General features: G+C 39.7%; 1 long non-coding RNA gene and 1 pseudogene across 1 annotated transcript in view; one reads left to right on the top strand and one right to left on the bottom strand.

The window, feature by feature from the left end:
- Window positions 1-276: 276 nt before the first annotated feature.
- The window catches only part of LOC125169553 (uncharacterized), a 41,748-nt gene continuing 20,120 nt past the window's right edge, over window positions 277-21,904 (bottom strand). The window contains exon 3 of the long non-coding RNA XR_007153724.1: window positions 277-357. This is a non-coding gene — a long non-coding RNA (uncharacterized LOC125169553). The remainder of the gene's footprint in view (window positions 358-21,904) is intronic.
- On the top strand, window positions 15,864-16,291 carry LOC125169551 (60S ribosomal protein L26-like; annotated as a pseudogene).

Genomic DNA, 21,904 nt, shown 5'->3' with positions numbered 1-21,904 from the left:
AAATGGGCTTTGTATTAGATGATTTTGCCCAACTGTAGGTTAATGTAAGTGTTCCAATCACGTTTAAGGTGGGCTAGGCTAAGCTACGACGTAAGGCAGGTTAAATGTATTAAATGCACTTTTGACGTATAATCTTTTCAAGTTACAATGGGTTTGTCAGGTCATAACCCCATTATAAATCGAGGAAAATCTGTATTACACACAGAATGTCAAGAAATGTTGAAATGATTATTGGTTTTATTTATAAATTGCAAATACATATATGTTTGTATATTACTCACCTTAACAACTATTGCCAATGCTCTCCATATTTCCTCCAAAGGATTCCTGGGCCCATTCCTTCCTTGGTCTTGTGCACTAAATTTCAGAGGAAAAAATCAAGGTTACACTTGAGTATAAGAGTTAAAGCTATAAAACTTCTAGAGAAAACTTAGGGAACACCTTTATGACCTTGCATTAGGCAAAGAATTTTTAAATAGGATACAAAAAGCACATAATTACTAAAATGGCTAAAAAAATTTAAGTTGACAATACCAAGTGCTGACAATGATGTGGCAAAATTGGAACTCTCATACATTGCTCATGGAGTTGCAAAATGGCACAGGCAATTTGAAAAATACACTGACAGTTTCTTACAAAGCTAATCACATACTTACAGAATTTTTCAAGCATATAGCTTATTATTATTATTAGTGGCAATATAATAATACAGAACTCTGAATTTGAAGCTACCTTAAAGATTAACATGTTGCTTTTCAATGAGACAATCTTACAGTACCTCTTACTGTATTTTTTCTGCATTTAAATCGCCACCTAGCTGTCTCTTTTTCACCTCATTTGTCTCCTGTAAAGAAACATTCCCATTCTTTAAGCCTTTTAGTTACTTATCTTATATCCTCTTTAATTTCTCCTACATTCTTTCAGATGAGGAGAGAAAAAGTCGACACTAAGGAAAGGTTTCATCTTGTCTAAATATAAAAAGACCATTTCAGTAAGATGATTACTAGGGAAAGAATGTAATAAAGTACTAGCAACATGTTTGAAGCTGCCTTTGGAAAATTAGCCACCCCTGCCCTTTCCCCCTGTCTGCTGGGGCTCTGAGGTTCGTCTTTGAACTCCCTGTGAATACAATGATGGTGCCAGGAAGGAATGAAAGGGAATGTGCATCTGGAAAAATTGCCATTTGCTTCACTGTAGCATCTTGGAGATAATGACCCAAGAAAGTCAGAATCCATCATTCTGATGAGTCTGGGAAATAGAAATCTCCCTCCAGTCGACAGTTTGTACTCTTCTCGTTAGGTATTTAAAATTGTAATACAGAATAGGTCAGTCAGAGAAAGACAAATACCATATGATTTCATTCAGATGTGGAGTTTAAGAAACAAAACAAATGAGCAAAGGGAGAGAGAGAGAGAGAGAGAGACAAACCAAGAAATAGACTCTTATTTTTTTAATGTTTATTTATTCTTGAGACAGAGACAGAGTGTGAACGGGGGAGGGGCAGAGAGAGAGGGAGACACAGAATCTGAAACAGGCTCCAGGCTCTGAGCTGTCAGCACAGAGCCTAACGCAGGGCTCGAAGGCACGAACTGTGAGATCATGACCTGAGCCGAAGTCGGACACTTAACCGACTGAGCCACCCAGGCGCCCCGTCCAAGAAACAGACTCTTAATTACAGAGAACAAACTGATGGTTACCAGAGGGGAGGGGGTGGGGGGATGGGTGAAATTGGTGATGGGGATTAAGGCATGCACTTGATGAGCCCCGGATGATGTATGCAATTGTCAAATCACTATATTGTACACCTGAAACAAACATAACACTGTGTGTTAAATATACCAGATTCAAAATTTTTAAAAAATTAGGTTTTACCCAAAGAATGGTAAATGGAAAGTGGTAGAACATTTTCAAATTGGAGGGAGTTAGATCTGGGTTCTTGTCCCTAATGCAATTAACCAGCTGGGACACCTAGGGAAAATCATTTCATTTCTCCGGGTTTCAGATTTTCAGTTGTTAAGTGAAGAAGGGTCAGACTCAAAACTCCCTATGGTCCCTTTCAGGTCTTGCATTTCATGAGTTAGAGATGTCATGAACATTACTAGAGTGAATTGTTCTCCTTTGTGGCAATCTTAAGAGCATTAACAGAAGTAACTACTCTTGCTTACTTGGGTCTCAAGAGGGAAGCACTTCAGTGACTCAAGAGGGTTGAAGAGATGGAACACTTCAAATTCCATTTTATCACACACACTCTTAAAGAAATCCTGAAACGGGGCACCTGGGTGGCTCGGTTGAGCGACTGACTTTGGCTCAGGTTATGATCTCACGGTCCGTGAGTTCGAGCCCTGGGTCAGGCTCTGTGCTGACAGCTCAGAGTCTGGAGCCTGCTTTGGATTCTTTGTCTCCCTCTTTCTCTACCCCTCCCCAACTCATGCTCTGTCTCTCTGTGTCTCAGAAATAAATAAATATTAAAAAAAATTATATCAAGAAATCTTGAAACAGATTAGTGGATAGCTTGTGAATATGCAATTGGGTCACTTACAAAGTTACTGTCCATTTAAATATGTAGGAACTTCGGTGGGTTCCCCCCCCCCCACCTCTATTTTCTGAAACAAGTGATAGTAATTATAATTTAAGAAAGGTAGGTGTTGCCAGAGTTTAAGATTCTGTATTCTTTTTGGTGAACAAGATGATCAAAGAAGTAAACAATAGGGTCACCTGGGTGGCTCAGTCGGTTAGACATCCAACTTCGGCTCAGGTCATGATCTCACAGTTCATGAGTTCAAGCCCCACATCAGGCTCTGTGCTGACAGCTCAGAGCCTGGAACTTCAGATTCTGTGTCTCCCTCTTCTCTGCCCCTCCCTCACTCATGCTCTATCTCTCAAAAATAAATAAACATTAAAATTTTTTTAATATTAAAAAAATTAAAAAAAAAACAGAAGTAAACAATAGAAGATGATCCCATACTTCCAAAATCTTGATCTTAAGGTACTTTTTCCAAAAGAAAAGGACACTTTCTATGCAAGATATAAAAACCATGCCATTACAAAATCTATGGCTAGAGAATTCATGATGTTTTGAACTTCTAAAGTTTAGAGTTTGCTTCTTTTTCTTCCCTGAGTGCCTCAGCAGCACATACCTGCATGCAGCATTGCCTAGTAACTGTTTATTTATGGTGACTGTGGGGGTCATTTCTTTCTAGCTTAATCTCAAAACTAGAAAATTCGGAGACAAGACAGTGAATGATTTATTTCATTGATTATCAGTTTGGTTTCCATTGATTTTCAAACTTTCTGCATTCTTACATTTTTGGAGTACCAGCTTTAAGCAGCTGAAGTTTTATTTTTATTTTTTTAAGGTAGGCACCACACCAGGTTTGAGCTCACCACCCTGAGATCAAGAGTCGCATGCTCTCTTGAGTCAGCCAGGTGCCCCTAGATAGCTGGATTTTTAAAAATCTAGTCTGACATTTGCCTTCTTTTAATGGAAAAAATCAATACATTTTCATTTATTGTGGTTATTGAAATATTCGGATTATAGCTCTTTGTGTGACCTTTTCTGCCTCCCCTCCTCATATTGTTGCCTTTCAAATTCATGCAGTTTTCCTTTCCTCTTATTTGATTTTTTTCACGTATACTAACTCAAAAGTAATATACTCTGTGTTTTTTTTTAATATACTCTGTTTTTTATTTTTGTGGTTATTCCGACTATTTTAATGGAATAGTCATCAGAGTTTAGTTATTCAGTATTTTTACTTTAAAAAAATGCAAGGCCCTTAGAATGTTTTAATTCTGACCACCCTTCACTATTTATAAGTTACTATCACAGTGTTTGAGGCCAATTATTACCACTGACTTTTATTACATTACGACCAATGTTATCAGTTATTACAAACAGTCACTGATGTCCTGATGTCTTTGAGCACCATTTCTTTTGCAACTGAGTCCTTCCTCTGAAACTCCTTCAGTGAGTTCTTTTGGTAGCAAAGTGTTTCGGTTTTTATTTGTCTGAAAATGTATTTTAATTCTCCCTAGTTCTTCAAGGGTATAGACTAATAGATTGACAGCTGTTTTATCAAAGCCTATCAAAGATATTATTCCACTATTTTCTGGCCTCCATCATTGCTGTTGAAAAGTTGGGTGTTGGCCTAATTGGTATTTCATTGTGAGTAATTATTATTCCATTGTGGGTAATGTGTCTTCTCTCTGCATGTCTTTTTATCTTTTGCTGTTTGCAGCTGTAACTAGGTACAGACTTTTTTCCCTCTCATTTTGCTTTTTAGTTTGGTTTATTTTTACCAGACCTGTGTCTTTTAACAATTCTGTGAAGTTAGAGAGAGAGAACGAGAGAGAGAGAGAAAGAGAAAGAGAGAGAGAGAGAGAGAGAGAGAGAGAGAGAGAGAATCCCAAGCAGGCTCCATGCTCAGCTCAGAGACCCATGCGGGGCTGAATCCCATGGCCCTGGGATCATGACCTGAGCTGAAATCAAGAGTCACACGCTCAGCCAACTGAGCCATCCAGGTGCCTCTCTTTTGATCTTTTTATCAATTCAATTTTTGACTTCTAGAAATTTTATTTGCTTCCTTTAAAAATCTTTTCGTGCATCTCTAGAGTCTCATGTTCTTTCCTCATATTTTGAGTCTTCACTTCTATTCCTTTAAACATATTAGATATAGTTATTTTATATTCTGTGCCTGATAGTTCCAACATCAGAAGACTTTTGGGATCTTTTTTCCCTGTTGTTTCTGCCATCTCTTATTCATGGCGCCTTGCTTCCTTATATTTTGCAATATTCAACTGAGTTATTCCTTTTCCTTGGATATTTATCTATGCAAATTTTTGAGGCCTGGATTTTATTTTCTTTTGCTAGACATCTAAGGAACAATATCACCAGTATGAATAACATTTTTTGCTTAACTTTGTTTTTTTTGTTTGTTTGTTTTGTTTTTTGTATTTTTGGATCACAGTGACAATATGAATTCAGGCTGGAGGTCCCAGGGAGAGTCAGTCTGTTACTTGCTGTCAGAGAGTGCTTTGACTTGGTTTAAAGGTCTGAATATTTCTTACTTTCCTGCATCTCAGGAGTTTTAAAAGATATTTTTATCCAACATTTTATTTATTTTATTGGGAGAGTCATTTACAGCATCTAATCTGCCATATGGGATAGTCTGGATATGGAATAGTCTTATAAAATTCCAAGTTGATGCAATTTATTTTTGTCAGTAGCATTTCTTTTTTAAGACGAGGAGCCAAATGAAGAAAAAGCCACACAATTTGGACCAAGTTTTGCAGAATGAATAACTGAGAATTTATCACCAGGTAAAAGAGACTGTGGCTCTAACTCTGTGACCTCCATGGCACATAGAATATGACACTTGCCAGCTTTCAGGATTCACTATCCTTAAGGTCTATAACCATTGACTTTGAAATGTGAAATGTGAGTTTTAAAAGAGACTTGGATGAAATTCCTCATAGTAACTTAATGTTAATAAACAAGTTGTGTTGACTTCAGTGTAAGATCTACTCTGGGAGTGGTTCCTACCTGATATTGGATAGAAAGGAAGGCATAAAGTCCCACTGATGGATGTAACCAGCTGTGCTGTGCTGACCCCCAGAGAAAACATTTCTCTTTGCCTTCTTTTTTTCCCTTTTGACTTGATCAGTTACCCTGTAGTCAGAAACAGGTATTGTTTTCTGAGAATATTTCTAGAAAATAGTTCTTAATGCCAATAGCAAGATGGTAAACACTGTGTCCTAGAAAAAGATAGAGGACTGTATCCTGTTTCTCCCTCCATGCAACACAATGAAACCTGCTGTAGTAAGAGTTCCTTGACCAAAGGAATTAAAAGAAGTAAGCCCTATACTCAGCTGATGCTTTATGTAGCCAATGTAGATCATGATTTCTTCCAGCTTAAAAATGTTTCATGTCTTTGATTTACTGCAGGCTGCTAAAGGAAATTTCCATTATCTCTGACAAAGCAGTAGCTGAATGTGGCCTCCTCACTATAGGGAGGGTAGCTCATGGGCAGTGATGGCACCCTGCCTCCCCCAGGTCCTGATCAGGAAATCTAGAATGCTGGTCAGAGAGACCACTCACGCCGTTCAGAGTGCCGGTATAAAAATCTCACAAGCAGCAAATGGGTGAAGGGGAATGGGAGATACAGGCTTCAGGTTGTAGAATGAATAAGTCATAGGAATAAGAGGCACCATATAAGGAGTATAGTCAATGATATTGTAATAACAATGTATTGGCTAGAGGGTAGCCACCCTTGTGGTGAGCTTAGCATGAAGTCTAAACTTGTGCAATCACCATGTAGTATACCTGAAACTAATGTTACATTGTGCGTCAACTATGCTCAAAGACAAAATCTCAAGTAGCAGCTTATTCACTGACTGAGTTCCCACTGTGGTCTGGCATTGTTGCCACGGATGCGAGAGTGAGCAAAACAATCCCATCTGTGCCATCCGTAGGGACAGTTCACCGTCGTCCTCTGGTGGGGGACAGATGAAAAAAGACAATTCCATTATTAGAGTTTAATGAGGGCCTGCATAGGAGAGGTAGAAACTGCTATCTAAAGTGTCTCTATGTCCACTTTGTTGGTTTCACATTGAGCTTTTCAGCCCGAATTGTAATACATGTCACAACAGAGCATATAAAATGGCACACTGGAAATTATCTCCCTAACATAAAAGAGACATGGGTGGTGGGGGAGGGTGGGGTGGGAAAGGGAGCAAGGAATGATGTGATGATGAAAATACTATAATCACTTGACCCTTTTTGACCTTTCAGAGAAGTCTTAAATATGTTAACATCAAGGGAGGCCGCTCAATAAGTGAAACATTGGTACATTTGTCTGACATAAAGTGGGAAAAGGAAGTAAAGAAAACTTTTAGTTTGGAACTAAGGAATCAAATTTTAGTATATTTCCATGTTCACAAAAGTCTTATTTTTAAAATTAATTCCTTATGTAAAGAATATTTTTAAGGCGATGAAAATAACCCTGTATGATATCATAATGCTGAACACATGTAATGCTGAACACATGTCATTATACATTTGTCCAAACCCAGAGAATATGCAACACCAACAGTGAACCCTAATGTAAATGAGGGACTTTGGGTGACTATGATGTGTCAATATTGGCTCATCAATATAACGAATGCATCGCTCTGAGAGGGGAGGGGCTGTTGTGATGGGGCACACTATGCATGTGTAGGTGCCGGAAGTATATGTGAAATCTGTACCTCCCTCTCAATTTTGCTGCAAACCTAAAGCTGTTTTAAAAATAAAGTTTTGATTCAAAAAAAGGATACTTTCCATCTTGGATGTGAGCTCTGAGCACCCCCTCTTTATAATACAGCCATGTAAGGAAATATACACTACAGACTAAAAAGCGCATCAATACACAGGCTCCTTAGCACTCAAGAATGTTGGGAGTTTTCTTAGGGATAATAGTTAGGTAAAGCTTAGCAGTCTTGCTGGAGCATTAAGACCATTTTATCTCCTTCAGAAGCCAACCCTGAGTGCTGGCTTATGGCACCAGAGGCCCCCCTACACGCACCTTGTAATTGGGTTCTTGCTGCTTGCCAGTACCTGGACTTCCCTGTGTTCTCTCTGCTTGAGCTCTGGGCATAAAACCAGAGTTTGATAGTTAAGTATTTTGGCGACTGTCTCCCTGGTGACTGTGGTTGGAAATAATCTTTGACCTTTCCTCTATTGTTTATAGTGAAAACCTGACTCCAGGCTTACAAGCTTTCTTCTGCACTTTCCTGGAAAAGCAAGGTTGCCATATTTTCTCTTGGGCCCTGGCCATCTGGCCCACTCGCCATGCATTGTTTTCTTGGAGCAGGAGATCAGGGCAACCACCATTCTCCGGAGGGGAAGCAGGTGAAGGGAGGTGGGGGAGTGGGAAAGCCTAGTTAAGGAATATTGTGAGCACAATGCTTGCCAGGATAGCCTGGTATGATGAGAAATCTTTACTTTTTCATATCTTCTACCATATTCTTCTGCTCTGTGTGCCTTTCTCATCACTAGTCCTATCTAAAATTTTGACACTTAATTTCTCTTACTGAGAAAACAAGTCTGTATTTAGTTAAAATCATCACATTATTGAGAGACCTAAGTTTCAAGTACCTGGCCCTTTGCTTCACACTGTCAGGTCACAAGGTTAAGTTGTCTTAACAAATGGGACATAAAAGAGGGTTTTCATGAGTCCTAGGAAAATGAAATGTTATTTCTTAGGATACAGACTTAGGATATTTCTTAGGATATGGGATGTTGTGTGCAAACTCTGGGTGCTGGTGATAGTCGATGTGAGTGGAAGTGAGTTAGGCATCAAGGAAAGGAGGGATATTACATAAAAGGACATACTCAGCCTATCTCATACATTTTGCTTAGGGCAAAATTAGCACCCATCACTTCGCATACATTTACCCAGAGGTAATTTTCCTACTTACCAGCAGGAGAGTGTAGCATATGGTAGTCAGGTGATTGCAGTTTTTTTTTTTTTTTAATTTATTTATTTGTTTTTAAAGAGACAGTGTGAGCTAGGTTAGGGGCAGAGAGAGAGGGGAGAGAGAATCCCGAGCAGGCTCCACCCTGTCAGTGCAGAGCTTGACATGGGGCTCGGTCTCACGAACCGTGAAATCATGACCTGAGCCAAAATCAAGAGTTGGATGCTTAGCTGACTGAGCCGCTCAGGAACCCCAGGTGATTGCATTTTGAAGTCTCCTTATTAAGTAGGAAAACCAACTGGCTGTTCAGCATTAATTTGGGGACCTTCGTTTTGCACGTAACCTTTGAACAAGATGAAACTTCATGCGGATTTTTATTGGTAGTTTAAATAGCTTGTTAGACTTTTATTTTTTTTTAAAGTAAACTCTACCCCCAAAATGGGGCTTGAACCCACGATCCCAAGATCAAGAGTTGCAAGTTCTATTGACTGAGCCAGCTAGGCACCTCAAGATTTTTATGGTTGTTGTTGATTCCATGACAGGTTCAATTTTCACTAAGTTAAAAAGGTATTCATTCCTGATTTCCCCCCCCCCCCTTTTTTTTTTCTGTTTGGTTTCTAGTTGGCTGGTTTCAGTTTTTAAACTTACCTTCAGGCACATTTGTCCAGTCATGTGAAGTTCCAGGTAAGCATGGCTTCTTCCACAGGAATCAAATCTGGCCCTTTTCTGTATCCCTACATCCAAATCCTACTGGTTCTACTTTCAAAATATAATATATTCCTGAATCAAGTATGTCAACATTACCATCTTAGTCCAAAACGCCATACCTATTTCCTAGACCATTGAACTAACCTTGAAACAGGTTTCTTGTCCTTTGCTTCCCACCCACCCAGCTGTCAGGTTGAGCTACTGAGTCTCCAAAGGTTCAAATGATAATTTTTTTTTCAAAGCACTCATCTTGGTGGTCATCCCCCTTCCCCCAATTACTTTTTGCCTTATCTGGATGGTCATCCTTGGGTCATCCCCTGACAAGTGATGCATGGAAACTAGAGATTGCATCATGTAAGAACAAATTGCTGCTGTGGAGTGTAGAGTTATGAAAAGAATATTCTAGTTCATGTTTTTTTGCAAAGGATTTTTGCAAAGGATTTCACCAATAAGGGACTCTCCCCTTAAAAACTTATGCTTCAAAATAAACAAATTCCAGGACAAAAGTTTAAGGTGATCAAAGACTCCCAAGGGTATAAGCAGAAGGTCACATAACTTATGAGGAAGAAGGTCCAGGAATTATCAGGCAAAGATAGACTTGGGGCTATATAAACTAATACGATGACTTCAATAAATATGGTAGCATTAAATACAGGGTCAGGTTGAAAAGAACATTTGTCTTAAAGGAATTTCTTTTCTTCCTCTAGATTTCTTTTTGCAGGCTTCAAGTGCTGTTCCCTTCTCCAGCCGATCTCAAGTATGACTGTATGCATTACATCTATAACTGTAGCAAAATGAATGCCAGTCTGCAAACTCCACTGTGTCAGAAATCTACATTTATTTTTTTTTTATAATCTAATTTCTGTTTTCAGCCCTCATTCCTCCAATGCAGCAGAAGTTAATCTCTGCTAAATTGGGCTAAACTGAGGATTTCCTACCACCCTTCCTAGAGTTGCCTCTAATTTCTGGAGGATGTTCCAAGTGACAAGAAGTGGGGCATGGGGGATGTCGGTCGGGTTTGAAGCTGGCCTCTGGCCATCATCTGTCCATGCTGGCTGGCATCCACTGTGATGGCCAACAAGGGGAACATAATACCTCCACCCCCTGCGGCTCCCACAGGGACTACACCCTCTTAGCTATCTGTTGGCCACACCTGATGGTCGTTTCTCTTTTAGGCCATTCTTGCTCTTTCCCTTTGATCTGAGAACACACAAACCCATCTGGAGCTTCAGTAATTCCCCCCACTTGAGTGGGTGGGGGAGAAGGGGAGGGGACAGCCCCTGTTCAGAGGCTACATTAGCACTATGCTCTGACTTCTTTCTAGCATGTCTCCTTTCCCCACACCTGGGAAAGCTTTGTGTAATCTTGGGTGAGAACTCATTCTCTAAATTACCAAGTAAACTTCTATATCTTATTTATGCCCTGCATATTTTCCCATTGTCCTTGGGGCCTGAAGTTTGAAGACTTAAAAGCCAAAAGAAAATCATTTTTCCTCTGCTGTTAACCTCTTCTGCCTGGGGGTAACAAAACTCAGAATAATCTATCTGCTGTTTGAAAGAGGGTAAGAATGAAGAAGTGGAGAAAATATTAGGGGAAAACATTGACTAATACTTTAGTATTAGTGGTATCCTACCTCATACTGATCAATTCCCTAAACAGAGGTAGCTGGAATAGCCTCTGAAACAAAGACTAAATGTTTGGATGTATGCTGATACATATAAGCTCTAATAAAATACATAGGAGCTCGTAAGAAAAAATATTATTTGTAACAAATGGAAATTATTGAGGATATAATTAGATTACATGGGGTCCATCTGCTATCATCTGACCTTGGAACCTTAGGTTAATTGCTTTACCTTTTAAAAAAATTTTTTTAAATGTTTATTTATTTTTGAGAAACACACAGAGAGAGCAAGAGAGAGAGAGAGAGCATGAGTCAGGGAGGGGCAGAGAGAGAGGGAGACACAGAATCTGAAGCAGGCTCCAGGCTCTGTCAGCACAGAGCCTGATATGGCGCTCAAACTCATGAACCGTGAAATCATGACCTGAACCGAAGTCAGAGGCTTAACCGACTGAGCCACCCAGGTGCCCCGATTGCTTCAACTTCTAAGCATGGCTTTTCTCATTTGTAAAGTGGAATAATAACTCTACTTCACAAGTTTTTAGTAAGATTTAAATTACATTAAATAACCAAGATGATGCATGATAGTCACTCAGTAAATGCTTGTTCTTTCATTCATCCATCCATTCGTGTGTTCATCCTTTCTTTCATCAGGTATACATGCCTTACTCCTGTAATAGTAAGGCTATAGACACTGTTAAAAACTTTTTGCAATATGAACAAACACCTGTTGGGTAAAGGGTGTGACTCTGACCTGGCCATTTGTCTCGACCGTAATAGACATATGCCCCAAGTAAGATCAGTGAAGGTAAGCCATAAATTCACTATTCCCACGGGTCTGATGCACAATACTCATGACCAGGATCTTCTATTGCCCCTAATGGTTTCTAGTAAATGAGCTTTGTGCAGAAATAATACCTTTCATGACCAAGAGCCTTTAACTGTGCTATTGTAGACAATAGCATCCCCCTCACCTCTTCTCTGAGTGTTACCAATGACATTTTCCTGGCTTCACGTAAAGAGTTGAATAGGATAAAATCTTACGCACAGAGCAGAATTCATAACTATTATTTTTGTTTTAATTGACGTATAGTTTTCATACAATAAAATGAACAGATCTTAAGTATTCAATTCAGTGAGTTTGGCAATTCCATACACCCATTCAGCGACCACCCAAAATAAGAAGTTAACATTTTCATCACCCCCAAAATGACCCTCATGCTCCTTTCTAGTCAATCCCCATTATGGCAGAATTTTTAATTGTAAAATCTCCCAAATGTTCTTAGGGATGTCTTCTACTTAACATTTGTACTCTCACAACTCTCTTCCATTGGAAGTAAACTAATGAGAGGCTTGCATGCATCCTATCAATATTCAGAACTATTCTATGTGGTAGGAACTATTACTTCTTCTATTTTACACATGAGAAAACTGAAGCTTAATGAGATAGAATAATTTACCCAAAGGCCAAACAGCTCTTACTTCCTCAAGGTCTCCACATCTCTTACTCTCAGATCTGGGACTTGAACTCAGATTGGGCTGATTCTAGAACCTGACTTGTAAATCACTATGCTAAAGAGCAGATCCGTCCTGAGGTGTAGCTAACAATTGCAACTTTCCTGGATTGGGATTCTGTGCATCTGTTATTTTGACAAAAGGAGAAAAAGTAAGTTGGTTGATTTAATACTTTCCATTTCTTTCATGAGATCCTTATAAGCTCTGTTACTCTTTCATTAACTTGTGCCTGCAAGATTTGTACCAGTTGACTGTTAAGAACCATGATAGAGATCATCATGATGATGACGGTTATGAAGGAAAACATTTTTGAACACTGACTATGTGGCAGGTGCTATGTAAAACACTGCCTCTAAATTTCTTGATTTAGTTCTCCTAATGACTTTCAGGGTAGGATCTGTTATTAGCAGTTTTACAAACTAAAAATTTGCAGCTTAGAGAGCCTGAGTGACTTTGCCCAGTCCTGCACAGTGAGAAAGGGGTAGAGCTCACTCTGAATCTTGTCAGGCTGGCCTGAATGCCTGTATCTCATCCACTGCTGAAAACAGCCTGTTAATCCTCTATGTATGTCCTCAGTCTTGTTAATAAAGAATGGTCTTGGTTCCTGCCTGAACTGGATTTCACCAGTATAAATATGTGAGTGTGAACTCTGCCAGCTGGCTCGCTTTTAGATAAGATTCTGTTAGTCCCAAACACTTAGCTCCACCTGTCTTCAGAAACTTGGAAAACAGCTGGCCGTTGGCCAAATTGTGAGGTAGATGAAATTTATCTTAGGCATTTGATCCTCCTCTGCACTCTGCCCATCCCCTCTGAGTATCCTGTCAAACAAAGACTCTTCTTTCAATTCCTGGAGCCCAAGTCTTTCCAGAATTACTGAGTCCTTCAGCCTCTGTCTGTTAATGTGTTCAGACCCTCTGATATGCCTCTGACTCCTCCCCTGCCCCAGCCTGTTGATTTTCCCGTCCGTAGCTGAACAAATTTTATTCAAGCTTTCCCACCCAAGCCTGTGCTAATGTCCTCCTGGAGGGTTGGTGAAGGACCTCCAGATGCCTGAGGCTTTCTAGAGCTAGGACCCCTATTTATTTTGGCAACCTTGGTGGTGTGGCTCCCAGGACTGATTGGAAAGGAAGACAAGGCAGCTTTAGTGGTAACAACAGCCAATCATATAGCATTGAATCTAAATACTTAATATGTTGTAATTTATTTAATCCTTACAAGAGTCCTATGAGGTCTTAGTCAAGGCTCCAGCAAGAAAGAGGAGGCACACACAGATGGAATTCTGAAGAGAATTGAAAGCAGAAACTATTTGCAGATGTGTAGGCAGATTTAAGGGAATCAGTCAGGGATATTGAAGCACCCAGAAAACTAGCTGCCTTCAGAAGCTGTTCCCACTCACGGGCTGAAAAGGGGAGCAAGGAAATGGTGTAACTAGGGCCTGATGAGGAGCTATTCTAGGAAGAGCTATTTTGAGAAACTGTCTGCAGTCATGGAGAGATGTGGCCAGAGCCTTGGTGGTGTGACCAAGGTGGTGTGGCCTTGGTGGCCATCTCTTGGGGTGAGATGGCAGGTGAAGTGAATAGTTTGGGGTCGATGAGGTGTTGAGGTAACAAACACTCTCATGTTCCCTTCCATCTTCCAATTTCCCTGTGGCTGAAACAACTAGAAGCCTGACATCAAGGGAATCTCAGTGATATAGGATTGAAGTATCAGTCACCATGGGGCTCAGTATGGGGCAAAAGGACAGAGAATAACACGTCCATGAAGAAGCTGTGGCACAGAGAGATTAAGCAACCTGTCTTAAGTCACACAATTAGGAAGTGGCAGAACCAGGATCTGAACTGAGGTTGTCACATCTGATCTGGTGTGGAGGGGTTCTCCCACACTTACATAGTGTCTTACAGTTTTCCCAAATGCCTCCGGGAAAGAAAGATTTTAGAAGGCTTATGCAGAAGTTATTTTGGAGCAGGTACCCCAATCATATTATTCCTACTGAATTGGGATCAATTCTAGGATCAGGCATTTGGTACTCAATAATGGATGGCACTGTTGGAATGAATCTGGGCCAACCATGGAAACTCACATGGGTCTTATGTCACTGGCCACAGAGAGGAGCCCCTATTACAGAGAAAAAGTTCCATTCATCTGTTCAAAATGTCCCTGTACACAACAGACCTCTGGAAGAAATGACTTCATGACAGATACAGGTAACACTAGTAGGCCTTGACCAGTTCAGTGGGTTAATGACAACTAACATGGTCAAGTTTATGAAACAGAAAGATCATGAAATAGTAAGTTTGTGAGAAAACCGCTGATAAGATGGGGAGAATCATTCTGCCTCAACATAGGAGAAACTGAGACTTGTGGTTTCTGTGTGAGAGAAGCCAGTACTCAATTTGAACTTCTGAAAAAAAAAGAAAGAAAGAAAGAAAGAAAGAAAGAAAGAAAGAAAGAAAGAAAGAAAGAAAAAGCCACCCACCTGGGTTGAACCCAATCAAGGCAGACCAAATGATAGAAAATACAATCATTGTGTGGAGATATTTCCTGTGAAATGAGAGGACGAGGTATGGAAAAGCACTCTTGTGAAAAAGAAAAGTCAAAGAAATGAAATGATTAGAACACATCTTTTCATATTAAAGAAGGAAAGCTCTAATGATAGCCTTTTATAGTTTATTATCTTATTTCTAATTAAGTTTTTGTTTTCTCCTTTGTAAAATTAGGCAGTGAGCTGACACTTTTTATATAAACCAGACAACGGCTTCTGTGAAGGAAAATGGTGAGGCTGGAAAGAGAGTGGAGGCCCAAGATGATGCACCAGAGAGTAAGAAAAATACCATACCAATATTTCTTGTGTAATTTAGCAACAAAAATGTGTAGCATGTAATAGGATACTGAGGCTTCGCATTATTGCTGTAATTTGAGAAGCAAAGTGGTCTTACCAACCTAGCAGTCCTATGATAGGACTTACTGTGAAAAGTAAGTGACGTGCACTCAGCTTTTGATCAACTGAATATTATATGCCTAGAGAATGCTCTTTTCTACTAGACATTTTTCTCTCCTACCCTTTGTTCAAAGAGTGTTCTCTTAAAATTCTTTCCTATTAAATTATTTCAAATGTGGACATTGGCTTTAGGGAAGAAATTTTCATTATTTGTCAAAAGGGTATAATTTAATTGGCTTAACAGTCTTTCTAGAAGTTAGCAATTTCCAGGAGTTGGTTATTAACAATGTTTATTATACAGTAGGGTTTCAGATTACAGTTGGTTTGTTACAAGCCGTAAATACTGGAGGCATACTATATATAAATAGACATGCATACATGAGGAATGCACTCCCTATCTTCCTTTCCTCTGGACTCCAGATTTGTTGGGATTCTGTGGGACTGACCACGTGGGGGTAGAGACCATAAAAATTTGTCAGAAGGGATCCATTTGAGCAATGATATCAGGAAAGGAGAGTCAAAAAGGTATATAGTCTAATGTACATGTATCTAATCCTCCCAAGGGCTGGGAGTTTACTTTTGCATTTAAAAGTAAAGAAAGTAAAAATTAAGGAAGTGCTGGAGGCTCAAATGAAGTTCAATCCCTTTGTGGCTTCTGACCAGAGCAAGAACTATAAAAGGCATTTCGACATACCTTCCCACATGCACAGGAAGATTATGCCTTCCCCTCTCTCCAAAGAGCTGAGACAGAAGTACAACATTTGATCCATGCCCATCTGAAAGGATGATGAAGTACAGGTTGAGTGAGGACACTACAAAGGTCAGCAAATTGGCAAAGTAGTCCAGGCTTACAGGAGGAAATAGGTCATCTACCCTGGTGAGAGAAGGTGAATGTCACAGCTGTCCATGTGGACATTCACCCTGGCAAGGTAGTTATCACTAGACCAAAACTGGACAAAGATGCCAAAAAGATCCTTGAACGTGAAGCCAAATCTCACCATGTAGGAAAGGGAAAGGGCAACTATGAGGAAGAAACAATTGAGAAGATGCAGGAATAAAGTAATGTGATATATGACTTTAAATAAAAACTTAAAATGAAAAAAAATTTAAGAATGTGATAAGAATACCACCATCCAATTTGTAAAATAAAAGATTAAATTGAATAATGTCCTTAATGATCCTAGAACTGGTTTACCTTTAAAATACTATTTAAGCCAAGGGCATTTGTTCACAATTAATACATACAGGAAGTGGCCATGAGTATGGTCTGTTACCATTCAGAAATAAAGTATGATCAACATCGTTTTCCTATCAGATTTATATATAGTGGTGTGGTTAATGGGATAGAGAAGAAAAAAAAAGGAGATTAAAAGTAAGCTTTGTCTCTCCTCTTTCATACTTTGGGAGGGAGGGAAAAAATAGTTTGCTGAGCTTTCACAATACATCATCTACCTGTTAACTGTCCTCAAGTTAGGGTGGAAAGGCAGTTATCCTTCATGGGGGAGGGGTGGATAACTGCTAACCTACAGACTGTAATTTTACAATAGCATTCCCCTGTAGGACTTCTTTGCTTGCTAGTAAAACTGGGTTTCCACAAGGCGCACCCACTCTTTTCATTCACCCAGTATCCTCTGCTAGAATCTGGGACCCATCATTGGGAACCACATGTCTCCTGGCACCAACCCATCCTCAACAGATAGCTGCCTTCCCACCCTGCAGTCCACACTCCTTCCTGTGCTCTCTGTGCTCCGCTTGCCTGAGTCCTCTTTGACCTAGATAACCGGACTCTTCAGAGAAGATGACACCCAGCATGAGGGATGAATGTTGCCAAATGTAGGCAATTTTAAAATATGTCAGTGTTAGATTAAAGACACTAATACTAGAAAATCAACATTTGCACTTCTCAATTCAGTATTAACTTCTCATTTATCTCTACATATCATGATTTCAATGAATGTAACTTCAGCCAAGTCAGGATGCTGAGCAAATGACATATTTAACAGAGAATAAAATGTTATAAGCAGCTTCATGACTGTCTTGATATGGAATCCCATCTGTCAAATGAAAATATTGTAATTACATTTGCAAGTCATTGTATTTTGCTCTATCTAGTCATCTCATTTTTATTTATTTTTATTTTAGAGAGAGGAAGAGAGAGTGGGAGAGAGAGAGAGAGAGAGAGAGAGAGAGAGAGAGAGAGAATGAATCTCAAGCAGGCTCCATGCCCCGTTTTATTCCATGACCCTGGGATCATGACCTGATCTGAAATCAAGAGTTGGATGCTTAACTGACTGAGCCACCCAGGCACCCCTTATCTAGTCATCTCCTTATTACTCTCTGCTTTCCCTCTCACCTCCACAAACCCTTCAAAAATAATGGTTACTTTTATTGAGTCTTTTATTTGCCAGAAGCTATGTACTCACTTTGTACATGTACTGCCTCGTGTAATCCTCACAACAAACCTAGGAGATGATAACTCTTTTCCTCCCATTTTGTAGGTGACAAAAATGAGTTAGGGAGGTCCACTTTCCTAAGGGCACACGACTGGTAAGAAGAGAAGAGGGCTTAGGTCTCAGAGGATCAGGTTCTACAGCCCAGGTCCTCAATCATTCACCTGAAGTATTTCTCTGCAGAGTGTGCACTAGGTTGTGCTGCAAGAATGGTTTGGCTTGTTCTCATCTTTGCTCCCATGCATGCTGACTTATAAATAGGGCTGTTGGCCTAAGGGTTCATACCCGTGTCTTCTTCTCTTGCCTGCTTTATGTCCCGATTCCTGTCTATAGCCCTTGTCTTCTCCCTGTGGGCACACCATCTGATTCCACGGTATTCTGAGCTCTATATGAGAGGAAGCCCAGCTAGCTGGTGAGTGCACCACTCACCGTCCCCACCTGTCCAGATATTTGAATCTGTAGGAAATCTCATGTCAGCCAGAGGTACAGGGAAAAAGAAAAGACTGGGTCTTCTGGATCCAAGTATTCTCTGTAGATATTGGAAAAGGGGCTAGCTCTCTAAGTTACAAGGCCCCTTTGGATTGTCTATGATGTGTGGCTTTCAAAATTCTTGACCACAGCTTACCATAAGGGATATATTTCTATTGCAAATCACAACATGTAAATTTACATACAGAAAACTGAAACAAAATGTCGTAAAAACACTTTACTATATGGGATGTGCTCTGAAAGTTTCTATTCTGTTTATTTTTTTAAACGATGCCGGTCCAGATCCAGCAAACTGATTTATAACCCATTAAAAAGTTATCACTGGCAGCTTGAAACATAGCACAATAAAGAAGTATCTTTAACTCAACGTACACGGAGTATTCACTAATAATAGATTTAGGCTAAAAATGATTAATTCCCTGATTATCCACAATAAATTTTGCAAGTTATTTGTGTTCTCCTCTGTTTCCTATCCTTGCTGGAGATTAAAATGCCAGGAAGGGGAGCATCATGGGAGAAACATGTGAAGTTAGACCTATGGGCACTGAGAAGGTGTTTGTACACAAAAAAGATAATGGCCTTTTCTGAATGCCAGCTAAGATTACCTCTACACAGTTACCATCCTTTAAAATACTAATATTTGGTCAGTTGCATGTTGGGAACAATTGAAAAAAATTTAATGTGGTCTAGGTCTTAGGGAATTATTGTTAATTGTATTAGGCTGTGCTAATGGTATTGTGTTCATGTAGAAAAATATCCTTTCTAAATGTTTATAGTAACAGATTTATATATGTCATGATGTCTATCATTTATCTTTTTAAAAAATATATTTATTTATTTATTTTTGAGAGAGAGCGAGTGAGAGAGCGAGTGTGAGTGGGGGAGGGGCAGAGGGCGAGAAAGAATCCCAAGCGGGCTCCATGCCAGCACGGAACTCAAAGACCTGGGTCCCACGACCCTGGGATCATGACCTGAGCCAAAATCAAGAATAGGATGCTCAACCAACTGAGTTACCCAGCCACCCCAGAGTTTTTAAAAATAGGTACATTCACTGCCATTTTCGTGTTACTTCAAATTCTGGCTTTCTTCCCCAATCTGCCTGTTCCTACTTACTTTTCAGAATCCTCGGGTAGCTGTTCCATGCCTGCTTTTCAGGTTTTATAGCTGCACACAGTGGGAGACACGGGTTGCATGCTAGCTCCATCTATCCCAGAACCAGAACCATGATGCTAATTTTTTTTTTTGACATCTAACTCTTGGTAGGTCCGTGGGGGTTTCTCTCTGCCTCTTCTTTCTTCTTCATTCTCAGCAACTGGAGTTTTAATTGCAGAGGGGACTGGAGAAGTGGGCGTGACAAAGGTAGCATCTGCTGCAGCTGCCACTGGCTGAGGTATATTGCTACTTCTCTCCCTGCCCATCCCCAGGCTTTTTTTTGGTGTTCAAGTTTTTGTGAAGATAAATGATAGGGGTGCCTGGGTGGCTCAGTTGGTGGAGCGTCATGCTTGGTTTTGGCTCAGGTCGTGATCTCATGGTTCATGAGTTCGAGCCCCCCCATCTGGCTCTGTGCTGACAGTGTGGAGCCTGCTTGGGAGTCTCTCTCTCTCCCTCTCTTTTTCTCTCCCCTTCACCACCACTTGCACTCACTCTCTCTCTAAAATAAAATTTAAAAAAAAAGCAAAAAAACAAAACAAACAAACAAACAAACAAACAAAAACAACAACTCTGCACTGCCCAGGCATGATTCAAGTCTATTTGAAACTGGGATGTGGACATCGTTGTGGACAGAGTGAGAGCTCCAGAAGTCTCTAGTTCAGGCACAAGGAGCAAGAGAGAGGATAGGCAAAGAGTTTCTAGTTGCAAAACCAAAAGCACCATCTTTAAAAGAAAAGCTTTGCTAATTGTATTTTATCAAATGTAAAAGGTTTGCTTTGTGAAAGACATTTTTAAGGAATGAAAAGACAAGGAACAGACAGGGGAAAATTTTGTAAATCACGTATGTATCTAGAACATTAGAAAGAACTCTGAAAATTAATCATAAGGAAATAAACGGTCCCTTTCCAAAAAAATTGGACAAAAGACTTGAACAGATACTTCATCTAATATGTATATGGGTATCGTTTTTAAAAGATAAGCAATGTGCAGACATTTTGTTATCTTTCTTAATATTAAGAAAGAATTTTTAAGTATTTACACCCATCAAACCGAGGTCTATAAATGCATTGTTGTCCAGGCAAAATTCTTGATTACATTAGGAAACTAGTGACTTATGAGCACCTAGAAAAGAAAGCTGGGGTCACCAGAAACCAGCACAGATACACAAAGAGCAAGTTCGTGGGACTTCATCTTTGATAGAATTACTGTCAGAAGGGTATGAATCAATTCAAGGTTTGTGAAAGTCTCATGAATTGGATACAATTGAAAAATGTAGGTGGAGGGAAATATAACAAAGTCATTGATAAATGATGATTTCTAAAATCTGGAGGGAGGTACATCTCTCTTGCCCTTTTCCTTTGTCCTCCCCTAATAGATATTTTGATTGGTGATTTGATTAATGATAGAGAAAAAAATGATAATAAAACCATCAGTACATTCCATGATGATAGAAGGATTATGGGCACTTGGGTATCACGGTCAGGTTTTGATACATTTTTTAAAAATGTTTATTTATTTTTGAGAGAGAGAGAGAGAGAGAGAGAGAGAGAGAGAGAGAGAGCGAGCATGAGCAGGGGACGGGCAGAGAGAGATGGAGATACAGAATCCGAAGCAGGCTCCAGGCTCTGAGCTGTCAGCACAGAGCCTGACACGGAGCTCGAGCTTGGGAATGGTGAGATCGTGACCTGAGCCGAACTCGGACGCTTAAATGACTGAGCCACCCAGGTGCTCCTTAATACATTTTTGATAGTTGAAAGGAAGAGATGAAGCAAGCAAAATAAAATTGATGTAAACAATTGCTAAGGTTTTGTTTTTATATTCATAAAATCAATCATATAAATGTAACATGGAGTTTTGCTATAGTATTTATGAACAAGACCTATATTAACTTAAGCTAAATATGAGTGTATTGGTTTCCTATTTCTGTTCTATAATATTGTCACAAATTGAGTGGCTTAAAAGAATGCAAATTTATTCTCTTATAGTTACGGAGGTCCGCAGTCTAAAATGATTCAGCAGGGCCACATTTCTTTTGGGGGCTCTAGGAGAGAATTTGTTCCCTTGCCTATTTTAGCTCTTTAGAGGCTGCCCACACTACTTGGTCTGTGGCCCTGCGTCACTCTGACCACTGCTTCTCTTGTCATATCTTCTTCTCTTACTCTGGCCCTCCTGCCTCCTTCTTGTAAGAACGCTTGATATTACATTGAACCACCCAGATAATCCAGAATAATTTCCCCTTTTCAAGATCCTTAACTAATGGCACCTGCAAAGTTCTTTGGCCATGTAAGGTAACGTATTCACAGACTCCAGGGGTAGGACATGGATATCTTTAAAGAACCATTATTCAGCATGCCGCAATGAGTCAATAGTGTGACATTATCACCAAAAGTTTTGGATCATTAGATGCATTAACATTTTGAATAGAATATCATTCTGATAATATGTAATAAATATATTAGTTATATAGCAAGCAATAAACATAATACTTCAAAGGAAAAATTATAGGTTCACTCTACTCTTCCTTATCAGAAAAGATCCTTGGATAATTGTATCCAGCTCTGAACAGCACACTTGAAAATA

Source organism: Prionailurus viverrinus, chromosome B4, assembly GCF_022837055.1.
Source record: "Prionailurus viverrinus isolate Anna chromosome B4, UM_Priviv_1.0, whole genome shotgun sequence".
NCBI classification, from domain to species: domain Eukaryota; kingdom Metazoa; phylum Chordata; class Mammalia; order Carnivora; family Felidae; genus Prionailurus; species Prionailurus viverrinus.
The sequence above is the reverse complement of the archived record's forward strand: the minus strand, read 5'-3'. Positions and strand labels throughout refer to the sequence as shown.